The 12,506-nt window shown below is 36.9% G+C and overlaps 1 protein-coding gene across 2 annotated transcripts in view; it reads left to right on the top strand.

The window, feature by feature from the left end:
• Nucleotides 1-1,860: 1,860 nt before the first annotated feature.
• The window catches only part of CDKL4 (cyclin dependent kinase like 4), a 60,241-nt gene continuing 49,595 nt past the window's right edge, over nucleotides 1,861-12,506 (top strand). The window contains exon 1 of one of the 2 annotated variants that reach the window (XM_051975154.1): nucleotides 1,861-2,842. The gene's annotated coding sequence lies outside the window, so the exon portion shown is untranslated. Of the gene's footprint in view, nucleotides 2,938-12,506 lie in introns of both variants that reach the window. The other variant, XM_051975153.1, reaches the window with a different exon arrangement.

The raw sequence follows: 12,506 nt of genomic DNA, 5'->3' as shown, positions 1-12,506 counted from the left end.
CATCTCCACTAAGAATGTGCTCTCAGATCTAGATGCATACATGCATGTGGATCAGCTTCAGTTGTAAGAGAGCCAGATTACCTAAGAGAAGAATCTGGTTTTTTTCCCTAATTCTTTGAAATGACAATTCCACCCAGGAGGCCCAGAAAAAAAAAAATAACTCGATGCTTAGATTTTGGAATATATCTAGGGTCTTCCTAATGTTGAGAGAGAAACTAGAACAGTACTCAATGTACATTATAATCAGTTATAGGACAGCCCTTTACAGAAAAAAATTTTTAAAACCACCCACAAATATGCATTGACTGAAAAAATTTCAACAGCAGTGACATAACTATTATATTCCCAAGAGATTGATACTTAAAACATCAAGATATTATTATTAAGTTTTCAATATTCCTATATACTTTACATTTCATTCTGCATTGTCCTAAATAATTCCCTCCAGGTCCATGTTTTCTAGCAACCCATGCCAGAGAATGGGTTCGTTCCCTATATGGTGATCATTTCTAAGAAGCACTGGAATGGTTGTAGATCGTATGCTTTCTCAAGTGCAGCCAGAACCAACTGAGGACCAGAATGTCCCAATCTTTCAAATTCATGAGGCTGCCTCCAAGTCTAATATAGCGATCTTGGGAACACTACTACGCCATCTAGAAGCAAGCAAAGAATCGCATTAGCAGAGGGGGCCGATAAGGTTCTGATATCCACACTCAGGCTCATCCGAGCAAGAGAGATAGGCGTTTTTGCGCCATGTGCTAGCAGCTACCATGCTGCTGGGATAGGCGAGTTTCCCATCTCCTCTCTCCTATTTGTCCAGGAAGAAGATCAGATAGTTCTGACTTCGTTTACTTTGGGGAAGAACCGAGGACAGGCCATTTTCTTTAAAGATCTATTGAGCCTGTGGCTTTTCTTGCTTAGTTGGCAATTAGGAAATTGTTTCTTCATCTCAGAGTGCAAGACTCTGGGTGGGAGATGCATGTTTCCTTGTATAGATGCCATATGCACACAGTGGTGGGTGTGTTTTCTCCCCTTTAGAATGTGAAATCCTTGATAACCACAATCATGGTTTTTGCTATTCTTTGTTGTCTTTTGTTCTCAACAGTGACATCAGTGAGGTGATGCCATGATGTGCAAGGGGATGGGATTTAGTGAGGGAAGGCTGGACAGTGTCACCAACTCTCACTTTCCCCTCCAGAGCCATCTGGGGGCTGAAACCATGATCAAGTGGGGCTTGGCCTGGGGACCTATTGTTGACCAATCAATGTAAAGCCTGAGTGATTTGAGTTTAAGGCTTGGTCCTTAAGAAATCCAGCCCATAAGTTCCAAGATATCTTGAGAGGTTTCTCCGATCAAAATTGCATTCCTTTGGGCAAAGCACCCTATGTGGACAGAGGGGAAGGAAAGAAAACAAAAGAAATAAGGAGCTGTTTCCCAACTGTTCAGCTCCCCACTGGACAGCTCCTACTACTCATGGTGGTGGTTGTTTGTCCTTCCTTCTGGAAGAGGATTATGACATGAATTGATGGCCATGACATTTGAGTGAATTGGATTTGAGAGAGAAGGCTTTGCAAAGTCATCATCCTCATAATATAATTTGATGTTCTACTTACTAAAAGTGATTATTTTTTTGTTTGAAAATGTAATTATGGTTAGAAATCCAAAACTACACATGTATTAAAATAAGTTTATGTGCTTGTTTTTAAATATTTAGAATACACAAGCTTGTTGTGTAAGTTAAATAAAACTATTACAATAAAAAAAAAGTCATCAGCCTCACTTTCTCTTCCAGAGCCATCTGGGTCCAGTGGCAAGATATGGATTATGATGACTGGGCCTTTCTTTGTACCCCTTGCTCTTAGTATAGCACCTGGCACATACATAGAGCTTAATAATTGTTTGTTGACTGAGTCTCCAGAAGTTTCCAATAGAGTTCTGGCATATAGATCAAGGGAAGTCTCTAAAGGTCATATACTCCAATTCCTGACACACAAACATAACATTGATTAAAGACGGGGGAGGGGAGGGAACGTGCACTAATTAGCATCACTTTAGCAAATCCAAAAAGTTTTTTTAAATAGAAAGATGTAAAAACAAGCACAGTCTATCAACTTTGACATATTGCTAGATACAGAGAATAGATGTTTCAAAGCAGGTACAAATCTTTTAACAGAAATTCTAGCATTGAATTATCTATGCAGATGACTCATAGATTTGCCTGTATCTGGTTAAGTCATATACCTTGTCAGTGCCCTGCACAGCTCTGAAATACGAAATTACAGATTCGATATTTAAGTACATCAGCGGAGGTAATTCACATACGGGGAGTTCCCTGTCCTCACCGCCACCCCCTTCCAAAGAAATACAGTGACTCTAGTAAGCTGACTCCCTTTAATGGGCTAGTCCCAGAACTTATAAACTGAGTTTATTAAAAAAAAAAAAAAAAAAAAAAGACTTCTGAGCCCTCATTAGCCGTGGCCTCTACGCCCTAGCTGCACCCTAAGAGCGGCCCCCCAAGGGACGTGGGATGGGGGGACGAAGGGAGAAAGAGAAGAAGGGGAGAGAAACAAGATCTCGGAGGAGCCCGACTAGCAGGGCAGACGCACAGCCAGCCCGGACTCCCCTAGTAACCTGAACCAGTAGAGGAGGCGGCCCCGCCCCTGCTGAAGCGTCCCTGTTGTCCTGGAAACCATGGCTGTCCTTTCCCCAGAGCATGTGTGAATGTTTTCCCCCCTCCCCCAGGGACGGCACAACGAGCACCAGATTAGCCATCAGAATCTAGCTGAGACTGGGGAGGGGGGAGAAACTTCAGAATTACGTCACAATCTCCTCGGCTTACGCAGTAAGTGACCCTACGAACAGACCCCGGAACCAAGGCAGGGGACCTGCACCGACGGAGAGACCAGCGATGACGTCAGCATGAGCTAGAGAGAGGAGGTGGGATGGCTGGGAGCCCCGAGGGCCAAAGAGACAGGATTGTCGGGAATACGGGTTATCTCTTTGCAGCAGGCTGAAACTTTCATTTCAAAAAGGGGAGAGGTTGGGGGAAGGGGGTCCGAAATTTTAACCGCCTTTTCCCCCCCAGCAAATATTAAGCGCCTACTATGTGCAAGGCACCGATCTGGGCGCTGAGCATCAAAGACATAGAAATAGCCCAGGAACAAAGAAAGCCCGGCCCAGCTGCTGCCCAGGGCGGTCCAGCTGGTACGAGGTGCCATTCCTTTAAGCCAGGGGAGCCGGCGTGTGCTAAAGAGACAAGATCCATGCTATGCAGGAAAAGTGTGAGAGAGGTTGATTGTGGTAGAAGGTAGTTGAGAAGATGGAAAGAGCAAATGATTCTCGGTCTCCCTTTTGTTCCATGGTTTTCGAACAACAGGTTAGAGAAAACTTGGGTGTGGCCTGAGGATGTGTAATAGGAACCCAGTCTGTTTTGGAGGGCTGAGAAGAAGCGGTAATGTTAGTGATCCCGTAGAGATCCTAAGAAATACAGATATATATATAGGTATAAAGAGGTACCACTAGAAAAGGGCTTTTTTGAAATGTATTGGTTTGTAAGTAATGTGGTAATCTTGCTATAAATGGATGCTCTAGCCCAGCTGTCGCCAAGGTAACACTATCTGTGCACAACACAGGCCTGGGAAATTCATAGGCTCATAGATTTCCAGCTGAAGGGTCCTTGGAGGTGATTTCTGAAGTAATTCGTTGTGAAGCCAGCTAAAAACAGTTCTCAAATGCAAAGTCTTGAAGTCTGGAGGCTTGTGTTAGGACAATAAATTTCTTTGGAAAATGACAGTAATAGTTGCGATCATTACCAACAAAACTATAATTCATTGGACTTTTGTCCAAGTACAATAAATCAATCAACAAAAATTTATTGTGTCAGGAAACTATGCTAGGCTGTTAGAGATTGAAAAAAAAAATCCTGCTAATAAGCTTAAATTGTATTGGAAGAATCAAGATATGAACATATATGAAGATCCACACTATATATGAACGAATATATATAAAGTAGTTTGGGAGTGAAGGGAGATATTGGAGAATCCAGAAAGGTTTCAAGTAGGAGATTGCATTCAGCTGATTTTACAGTAGTGTTTTAGAATCTCAACTCCAAAGGGCAGGGACTAATTTCATTTTTGTGTCCACAGTGCCCAGAAGAGGGCTTGCCACATGGCAGGTATTTAATGAATGCTTCTTGATCTAGTCTGCTAAGAGGCAGAAGTAAAGAGGAAATACATTCTAGACACAGGGGATGACTCTGCAGAGATATCAATTATAGACTGTCCTGGGTGTGGTACCAAACATAGATTTGTTTAGTTGGAGCAAAGAGTAGATGAAGGGCATGGATTTTTCCATGCCTGGAATTCTCTCCCTTCATCGCTGCCTTCTGATTGTGCAGGCTTCTATCAAGCCCCAGCTAAAATACTACTTTTGTAGAAAAGTCTTTTCAGATCCCCTTCAGTGCTAGTGCCTTCTCTCTCTGGATTCTCTACAATTTACCCTGTAGAAATAGCTTGTTTGTACATTGTTGTTTGCATATTATCTCCCTCATTAGAATGGTTGCTCCTTGAGAGCAGAGATTAGTTTTTGCTTCATTTATTTAATTTTTTGGGATCTCCAGAGCTTGGCATAGTGCCTGGCACTTAATAAAATGTTAACTGACTGATTAAAGAAAAATAATTATAATCAAGCTAGAAGTTGAGAAGACTTAAACTGAAGAGTATGTATTTGAACTTATAAGCAATAAGGGACCACTGGTACGTCTTGAGTAGGGGAATATCATGGTCAGATCTGTACTTTAGGAATATGTCACTTTGGCATCTTTTTGAAGGCTTGTCTCCATTAGATTGTAAGCTCTCTTCAGGATGGGCTGGCTTATGCCTCTTTTTGTAATCTTAAAACTTAGCACACTGGCTGACATATCATAGACACTTAGTAAATGTTTATTAATTAGTCAAATAAAGATAGATTGGGGAGGTAAGAAATTTGATCTAGAAAGACCAATTAAGAAGGTATCACATTAGTCCAGGTGAGAGTGAAGGCCTGAACTATAATAGTGGCTGATTGAATAGAGAGATGGACGGAAATCATAGTAAGTTAGAAGGCATTTCATAAGTATTTGCAATAGTACTGTGTCATGTATTAGAAATAAAAAAGACAATAAAACACAATCCCTGTTTTTGAGAAGTATATGTTCTAATGGGGAAGATAACATATAAATATCTTGGAACATTCAAAATATATACAGTATATGAATATAACCTGAAAGGGGGAAGTATTAGCAGCTTGATTCTAAGTCTTGATGAAAGCCAGAGAAATGAAGAAGCTGAGGAGAAAAGCATTATATGGCATGTCCCAAGGATGGGGTTAAACTGAGATGGGAGGTGAAGGGGAGGTTGAGAATAAGACAGAAGAAGGCTTGGAAAAGGTAAGAATGGTCCAGTTTATTAACAGCTTTGGAAGACAGATGATTCCGGAGATAATAGGAAGTCACTGAAGCTCCTTGAGCAGGATGATATAAGGTCAGTCCTATACTTTAGATAGTCAGTAAGCACTTATTAAGCACCTATTAAATGACAGGTACAGTTCTAAGCATTGGGGCTACAAAGAGTGGCAAAAAAACAATTCCTATCTTCCAGGAATTTAGCTAAATGGTCAATGAATTAAATGTTCCATAAATGGGGACAGAAGGACCAGGGAGATCACTTGCTATTAGAGTAGTTCAGAAATGATAAAGACCTGAACTAAAGTTGTGGCTTTATGATGGAGAGAAAGGAACATATAGAAGATATTTTGTGAAGATACAAAAGACAAGATTTGATGAATTGGTGAATTGGATTTATTGGATAAGTGAGCATAAGGATTGGTTGGAAGAATGATAGTATCCTTGAGGGTTTTAGATTTGGAAGAAAAGATGAGTTATGTTTGAGGTATGTTAAGTTTGATGTGCAGGATATCCATTTAGGTATGTGTGTCCAAAATGCAGTTGGAAATAAGTGACTGTAAATCAGAAAAGAGAATAAGACTGGAGATAATTATATGTGTATATGTAATGTATGTGTGCATGTGTATATATACATATATATATATCACACATATGTGATTTGTATATGTGTACTACGTATCTCTACATATACTATACATATGCACATAAATATAGTTTGCATAGAGATGATAATTGAACCTAAGGTAGTTTATGAAATCATCAGATGAGATAGTAAAAGAGCCAAAAGAGAAGAAAGATATTGGGCAGAACATTATATGTGTATATATTATGTGTGTGCATGTGTATATGTGTATATGTGCGTGTGTGTGTGTGTGTGTGTATATATATATATACACACACACACATATATATGATTTGTATATGTGTACTATGTATCTCTACATATACTATACATATGCACATAAATATAGTTTGCATAGAGATGATAATTGAACCTAAGGTAGTTTATGAGATCATCAGATGAAATAGTAAAAGAGCCAAAAGAGAAGAAAGATATTGGACAGAACATTATATGTGTATATATTATGTGTGTGTGCATGTGTATATATACATATATATTCACACATATATGATTTGTATATGTGTACTATGTATCTCTACATATACTATACATATACACATAAATATAGTTTGCATAGAGATGATAATTTTTGGGACCTGAGGGGTCCTTTTCGTTATTGAAGTTGCTCATATACAGAAAAGATTTGAGTATTACTTATAGTAAAGCTTTGCTTTTGAAATACAGGAAATCAGAAAAAAATACTTTGAATTCACTAGTTTGTTTTCTTTGATATTTTTTAATCAATCATAAAATGTTTAGCAAACTAAGCATTAAATGTTCTTGTTTTTATTAAAGGTTTAAGACTTCTTCAATTATATAGATTTTAATTTTCTTTAATGCCAGAACTGGTTACTTTCATTATGTATATATGTGTTCATTTTGCATGATTTGTATAATGATTTTTGAAAAGCATGTAATTCAATAACTACAAAATTTACAGAATTGATGTTAGGGGACAGAAGAATTAAACTCTTATGGTCATTTGAGATTCTATCATTGTGAAAATGGTTAACAATAATTGGAGAAAACTACCACCAATCTCTCTTGGTCTTTTAAATTTGTCTTTAATCAGAGGTGATAATTTAAACATAATCACCAAAAGAAAGAACAATTATATGTAATAGATAATGCCTTAAATATATTTTTAGATGGGAGATAATCATACAGCCATACAAATGTTCCTCCTTCTTCTCTACCAGATAGAAGTCTAGGACTTTACCTGCCTTCTTATTAAGTATTTTTATCCTCTGTTTTTGTCTTATTTGGTTCAGGTGAACTAAACAGGAAAATAATGGATGCCTTACTCAAGGGTCTTTCTCAAGTATCCCCCCTCCCTTCCCCAACTTTATTTCTTTTTCTTCTTTCTTTAGTTAATTTAACCCAATATTTACTAAGTGCCTCTTATTTAAAAGGCATTCTTCTTACCTTAGAGGTATAGAAAAATCCCCCCTTCATGGGGATTAAAATTTATTAGAGGGGAAGAAGGGAAAAGTTGTTGAGTTATTTCTGGTTGTGATATTTAATGTTTTCCTGACAAAAATACTGGAATAGTTGGCCAGTTCCTTCTTCAGTTTATTTTACAGATGATTTTATATTTTAAAATGTGATTTTTCAGGTCCCAATTGTTTATGAAGTAGTTCTGCCTTTTTAAGCACTATATAGCCACTGGGGAGACAGAGAAGCAAATACTTTATTTTGCTTCTAAATGACTTCCAAATAATTAGAACTGTCCGCATATAGAAAGATGAACTTATTTTACAGGTTTGCCTTGAATGGAGGCAAACAAGTTTAAATGACTTATCCAGGGTCACACATCTAGTTAATAAGGATCTGAGGCCACATTTGAATTCATCAGTTCCTTATTCTAGACATGGTGCACTCTGCACTGTGTCACCTAGTTGCCTTACAGAAAGAGACATAGTAACAATTTTTTGGCAAAGTAAAGATTGAAAGTTTATAAAAGGTATAAAATATTCACAGAATAGAGAAATCAAGGCTATTCTTAGGGAGGTTATGGTGGGAAATATACAGCATCAAGGAAGTAAAAGTACATTTGAAAAGATATTATTTTAAAAGTACTTTAATATGGAAAAGGTACTATTTCAACTAAATTTGGAAAGTAGGTAGGATGAAATTAAGAAAAGAAAGCCCTTTGTAAATAACATAAAACATTTAGAAGCTTTTGACTTTTTTAATCTCAGTTCTCAGAAATGATCAATTATGAACTGATAATATAAACAAATAAGACTTGTACAAGAAAAGAGCAAAATTCTTCTCCAAAAGGGATTTTGAGATTTGTTTAAATTATTTTATATAAATAATAATTCATTTAAATAATTAGATGAAGCATTCTTTGGTACCTAAAGAATTGCCGAAATTGAAATGTCTTCAACAGATATTTTTGAGACCATAAAGGTGTACCTTTCCCCATTCAGAATTCATTTTAGCCTTTGCCAACATTATAAAAATACAATCTCTGCCATTATTATGTGTTTTCCCTGAGGCAATTGGGGTTAAGTGACTTGCCCAGGGTCACACAGCTAAGAAGTGTTAAGTGTCTGAGATCATATTTGAACTCAGGTCCTCCTGACTTTGGGGCTGGTGCTCTATCCATTGGGCCATCTAGCTGCCCCCGCCATACTATTTCTAAAATACCCCTAACAGGTATACTCAGCTAGATGGTACAGTGGATAGAGTGCAGTGGAGTTAGGAAGACCCAAGTATAATTCTGGCACTTACTAGCTATCTGATCCTGGGCAAGTCACTTAATCTCTATTTGCTTCAGTTTCCTCTACTGTAAAATGGACATAATTACAATACCTCCCTTCACAGGTTGTTGCAAGGACTAAAGATAAAGAACGAAGATGGATTAGTGCAGTGTTGTCATGTAGTAGGTGCTATATGTATGTTTGTTTCTCCCCTTTCTATCTCTAATGAAATTTAGAATGATTCATCTAATCTAGTTAAAACCCAAAGCCTAAGAAAATTCTAGAACATGTTTTAAAATGTAAAAATAGTTCTGCCTTTTTAAGTACTTTATAACCACTGGGGAGACAGAGAAGCAAATACTTTATTTTTCTTCCAAATAATTAAAGCTGTCCCCAAATAGAAACGACTGCCTACCACTAGTTCCCATCACTAGAGATCTTTAAATGGAAATGTGATTGCCATGTTTCTGTGAGATTGTAAAAAGGATTCCCATTTTAACTGAGTTTGTGTAAATTGTCAGGTCAATGGATTTACTTTTCAGGTGTCAAATCAGCTAGTTTGAGGGTATTTAATGGTCTTTGGTTTCTTAATCCTTACAGCAAGGGGTTTGAATGAGGTGATCATGCAATTCTCTCTGTTCTCTAGGATTCCCTTTCTATGATTCACAGCCTAAAGTCAGCGGGATTTGTCTTGATTTTCATAATACATTTCATGTAATTTTGATTGCTTATTGTACTTACAGCATAATCATTAAAAAAAAAATACCTGGGGAAATATGGTTTGAGTCATACTTTTCTTAGATGAGAACAAACACAGCAAATCAGTGGATGCACAAAGAAAAGACTGTAATGAGACAAATGACACTATCATTTGCCAGACACTTCATCAGCCAATCCAGAGAATGGTCTGAAACTTGAGTCTATCCTAGATAAAGCCAAGAGTGAGAGGGACCTGGGAGATCCACTGGAATCTAGAAATCCTCTTGGATCCTTTATTTTAATCATTCCCAAGCAAAAAAATTTTAGGAGGGATTTCAGTCCCAAGTCCAGTGGATCCACTTGGTCTGGGCCATCCCTGGGTCATTCCAGGTTTATCTACATCATTCCAGAACAGTCATAAAGTGGGTCCCTTATTGTAGGTCTTCAAATTAGGGATGACCCAAACCAGAGTAATGACCAATATTAAGGTAGGTATAAAAGGGAGCACAATAGCAATAATAGTAATTAACCAAATTTATGTATTGCTTGCTATATGTCAGGAAGTAGATGTCGTAGGTATAGTTCTGGGTTTGGAGTCAGGAAGACTCAACTTTATAAGATTAAATCTGACTTCCGACACCTACTAGTTGTGTAACTATGGGGTTATTTAACTCTCTTTGCCACACTTTACTCATATGTAAAATAAGCTGGAGAAGAAAATAACATAATATGCCTATATTTTCACCAAGAAAACCCCAAATAGGGTCACAAACAGTTGACTATGATTGAAATGACTGAATAACAGCCAATATGTCAAGCACTGTTCTAATTGCTTTACTGATATTACCTGGCTTGATCCTCATAACAATCCTTGGAAGTAGTTGCTCTTATTATCTCCGTTTTACAGATGAGGAAACAGGCAAGCAGAGCTTAAGTAATCTGATCAAGTTCACATAACCATTGCTTGCTGATACAGAAATTAGAGTAGTCAGGACCCCCACCACAATAGTGAAGAAGATGACAATATAAAGTAATTTTCTCAATTAGGAGAAATAAAAAAGGACAATGACATGAAGTTTTTATCGACTAAATTTCAAGACAGATGGGGAAATATACAACGCTCCGGAGCGTTGTATAAGACTGGCAGAAAAATGTTTCCTTCATTTCATTAACAGTAACATATTATATATTTAGTATTGTGTTCAATTTTGTGAAGATACAGTTTAAAGCCCAATTTGTGCCTGTGAGCAGTCTAGTTGGAGAAGCAGGACATAGATATATATGGGAAGTGAAATAGCAATTTAAGGTAATAAAAGGAACTTGTAAAAAGTGATATTTATTGAAAGGAGCAATCAATTCCTGCCAGATTATAGTTCCAGGGAAAAACCAGTTTTTTCTGTTGAATTTTAATGATTTCAGTTGTCAAAAAAGGAAATCTGTGCAGCTGAATGCTTTTCTTCTTGCTTTAGAAACTAGAATTCCTATTTTGCTCACGGGTTTTAATTTGCTGAAATCTGGTGTCTAAAAGCACTTATCCTTTCATATCTTTTTAACTAAACTAAATTTTATTTTATGTTATTAATGCTTTCTTGTGCCTTGCATTGTATTTAAATCTACAAGCAGGCTAAAATCCTTTTGGAAGTCAGTAGATCATATGTGTGCATTATTATACACACATACATATGTTAAACTATATACTTTCAATTTAATTTAAAAAGAGCAGAAGGAATAAGTACTTTTCCTTGCCTGATTTTAGCAAATCAAAACCCTCAAGCAATAATTTTCTAACTGCTAAGACTAGGAGAAAAACATATAATTACTTTAATTTTCATTTTCCACCAACAACAAACATATAATATCAACAAAAAGCTTTCTTTAGTTCTAAACTCAAACATGAATTAATTGTTCCATATATATATGCATTTGTAACAACTCATTTATTTATAAATATATCTTATTTTATATCCTGGACTTTATAATTTTGCCTATCTGCCTAGACATTGCTCCTTGTATGAAATAACACATTTATAATATACGCTTGGTATCCGTATGCATAAATTAAATGTCATACGGGAAGGAAAGATCTTGTATGGGCTGGTGTAGTTAGAAAGTTCCAGGAAATTTTCTATAATTGGTCTTAAGGAATGCATAAAGTTCCAGGAAAAGGGGTAAAAGAGACATTCTATTAGGGAAAGTAATTTGATAAAAAGCAAATAATTAAAGAGTACAGAATATTTGGGAAACAGTAAATATGGTAGCCATGATGGGTTGGAGCAATTGTTAGGAAACAATGAGAACTAAGGTTGGAAAAATAATTTAAAGTCATATTATGTCTTCTTACACTTCGTTCCCCTTCTCATATTCTATGATTCAGTTCCACTAACCAATTAGCTGGGGGATTTTGTTTTTATATACAAACAGCTGTCAATATCCTGACTCCCTCTATTTATACTTTTCCTTTTTCACCCCTGACTCTTATTTTCTTCAAAAGTCAGCTCAAAATCCTTCTCCTATAGGAAAAGAGGGCTTTCCCAGTCATCTCCTCCCCCACCCAGGGAAGGAATTCTTCTCTCTAATATTACCTCTCATTTCCATTGTACATCTCTGTATTAACATGTTTACATGATTTAAATGATTTACATTTCCCTGATTTGAAGGTGATTTCCTTGAGGGGAGGGCCTATGTCTGTGCCTTTCTTTATATTCCTAGTGATTAATAAGTACAATGTAATGTTGCTCAGTCATTCAATCATGTCTGACTCTGTGACCCCATGGACCATAATACACCAGGCCCTGTACAGTAATAATTTAATAAATGTTTGTTGAGTGGCTGATTATGAAAGAATTAGCAGATTGAATTTGGACTATAGGTAACAGAATTACTGAACATTTTTGAGAAGGGAATGACTTAACATGAAGAAAGTAACGTTTCAGTGCAACATAATCCTGGCAGCTCTATCTTGGTATCAATCAGAATCAGGAGTCATCCTCAGGCTTATGATTTATTCACTAGCTGTGGACACAGAACAAGGAGT

This window comes from Antechinus flavipes, chromosome 2, assembly GCF_016432865.1.
Source record: "Antechinus flavipes isolate AdamAnt ecotype Samford, QLD, Australia chromosome 2, AdamAnt_v2, whole genome shotgun sequence".
Lineage (NCBI taxonomy): Eukaryota > Metazoa > Chordata > Mammalia > Dasyuromorphia > Dasyuridae > Antechinus > Antechinus flavipes.
Note: the sequence above shows the minus strand (reverse complement) of the source record. Positions and strands in the feature narration are given on the sequence as shown.